Consider the following 2,919-nt stretch of genomic DNA (forward strand, 5'->3'; position numbering starts at 1 on the left):
TACATGACTTTACAAACATTTGACATATTCAAATAAATATGTGCATATATCTCAAACTACCCTTCCATCTGTCACCCTTCCATTCCATACAGTAATAGCTTTATTTTTTATGGGTTTGTGTTTAGGAAACTACACAAATATTTATAAAGAGCCTGAGAGTGAGGCACTACTTCAGAGCTCTTCATACAGTGGCCTTACTAATATGTTCTGCATATCTGATGTTATATAGAAAACTAACGTTTAAAAATGGTACCGCTCATATAAATACACTCTTAAAAATAAAGGTGCTTAAAAGGTTCCTCACAGCAATGCCATAGAAAAGGGTTTTTCAAACCTCTCCATGAAGTACCCCCAGCACTGCACGTCTTTTATGTCTCCCTATATCTGACACACTCACTTCAGGTCTTGCAGTCTCCACTAATGAGCTGATGAGTTGAATCTGGTGTGATAATTGAGGGAGACATACAAAATGTGCAGGGCAGGGGGTAATCCAGGACAGGTTTGAGAACCACTGCCATAGAAGAAGAATTATTATTTCCACAAAAAGTCATTCAGTCAAAGGTTCTTTAAAGAACAATCTCTTTCTTACTTTTTTATTATCTCAAGAACCTTCTTTTGCCACAAAGAACCTTTTGTGAAACAGAAAGGTTCTTCAGATGTTAAAATTTCTTTCTGGAACTATTTAGACAAAAAGGTTATTCTATGACATCGTGAAGCACCTTAATTTTTAAGAGTGTATGCATGTGGATATGTAAAAAAAAAAAATCTGAATAATACTCTCCCGATGTAACTGTAACTCCCTACGAATTAATGCAGCCTCCTCATCTACAGGATTCTGTATAAAAGGACATGCTGTTTCACAGTATCTGCACAGTGTCTGCATGATGAAAATATGTGCAATGAATGAATGTACCTGCACTGCAAAAAAATGCTTTACTTACTTAGCATTTCTTACTTTTCTTTCTTTCTTTCTTTCTTTCTTTCTTTCTTTCTTTCTTTCTTTCTTGTTTCCAATCAAAGTAGGCCTATCTAAAGATTCTTCAATCAAGATGCATTTGCTACATAAGAATAATGACTATGTATTTAGTCTTTTAAGTGTATTTTTCCTATTTTGCAAATTATCTGCCAATGGAGTAAGAAGAATAGTCTTTTTTTTTCATTTGCATTAAGATTATTTATTTTGTTTTAAGCAAAATGAACTTTTAACTCACTAAGAAAAGCTTTTTTGCAGCGTGAATGAATGAATGAGAAATTTAAACATCGATTATGCTTTAAAAAGGGGGAGGACACCAAAAGAAACTCTTACTGAAGAGAACCTGCTCCTGATCTGGGGTGCGGTTCCCAAAAGCCTCGTTCGATAACTATAGTCGTTAGTTCCATTGAACTCTATTGGTAACGATGGAACTTGCAACCATAGTTGCTTTTGAGAAATGCACCACAGGTTAGGTTCCAAGTTACCATGGTAACTGACTCTGAACATAAGTTACCTGTCTTTCAGAAATGGGCTCAACTTACCCTGATTTCTCGGGGTTCACAATTCACAATGCCTCATTTCAGGGTTAACAAACATCAGAGTTTTCACTTAACATCCTTTCTGAAACAGCCTACATGAAAAAAATATTATAGTATTTTATAGTGTTTTTGAACCATACTACAGTAAAGTACTGTGGTAATTCTTTAGTTGCTGTGGTAATATAACAACTATAGTAATATAAAAAAATTACAAATTACTTTACCCAATACTGTACTAAGTTTTCTACAACTTTAGGGTATATTATACTACAATACACTACAGTTTAGTGTAAACTAAAGTATTCTACAGTATTACAGTTTAACAGTTCACAGTAGTTAATACTACAGTATGCTGTAGCATTCATTAACAAAGTGTTGTAAATACTATAATATAAAATACACTTTACTATAGTATGGTTTAAAAACACTATAGTAATCTATAGTATTTACTAAAAATTACTATAGATTTTTTTTAAGGTGGGGTGCCTCTGATTTCCTGCCTAGGCGCACCAAATAATTGTGTAAAGAGCATTAACTTCAAAAGCACCATAATGGATTTTGTAATGTAGGGCCTATAATCCAACTTGGTGTATTTTGGTCAAACTTCCTTCATGACCGATTATGTTGGTGCATGGGGAGAAACAACTTTGCGCGTCGACATAAATTGCCTACGATAAAAATAATACTAATTATAAAAGGAGTGCAACTTGGCCAAATACCCTATTACTGATACATTTTGTCCGTATTCAATCCACCCTCTGATAAATAGCTAACACATAGGCTACTTACAAGGTTGTTCACTTTAACGAAAACATAAAAAAAAAAACTTACATTGGAAATCCCCTTCCATTGTCCAAAGAGGTGAGAATACAGCCGTCCGAGAAATGTTAAACAGGCTTGGTGAAAGCTTTCACTTTCGACTTTTTTTAACCAACGCCCAGACTAACGTAGCGTCACACAGGGAATAGTCCAGAGACACTTTTTCAAAAAGATTAATAAAATGTCCAACGTTATCCTTAATAAAAGTCACAAAAATAAAGTAATCGACTGTAATATTACGAAATCAAACAGCCTACTAATTTTTATAAAACAATATTAATAGTTGGTTCAGAGAACATATTAAGATTGGAATTTCCCGGATCAATAACTCGTGGGTTACGTTCTTACTACACAAATAACACCTCTTTTCTATCAAAGTAACGTAGGCAACAACGAGCTACAATCTAATTTTCCTTAAAACTAGCCTTCCTCCTCACTGTTCAAAACACATATCTCTGCGCAGGCGGCTCATACACGTCTGAAGGGACCGTCTGCAAAGTGCAAAACAAAGCCATAAGGCATATTTTCAAACTAAGTGACACTTGCTTTGAAAAGAAAAAAAGATAAAAAAAAAAAAAAAAAAAAAAA

General features: G+C 34.1%; 1 long non-coding RNA gene across 1 annotated transcript in view; it reads right to left on the reverse strand.

Moving 5' to 3' along the window:
• The window catches only part of LOC122144284, a 6,327-nt gene extending 3,521 nt beyond the window's left edge, over positions 1-2,806 (reverse strand). Inside the window, exon 1 of the long non-coding RNA XR_006159634.1 lies at positions 2,344-2,806. This is a non-coding gene — a long non-coding RNA (uncharacterized LOC122144284). The remainder of the gene's footprint in view (positions 1-2,343) is intronic.
• Positions 2,807-2,919: the final 113 nt, after the last annotated feature.

The sequence above is a fragment of the Cyprinus carpio genome, unplaced genomic scaffold (assembly GCF_018340385.1).
Source record: "Cyprinus carpio isolate SPL01 unplaced genomic scaffold, ASM1834038v1 S000006629, whole genome shotgun sequence".
Lineage (NCBI taxonomy): Eukaryota > Metazoa > Chordata > Actinopteri > Cypriniformes > Cyprinidae > Cyprinus > Cyprinus carpio.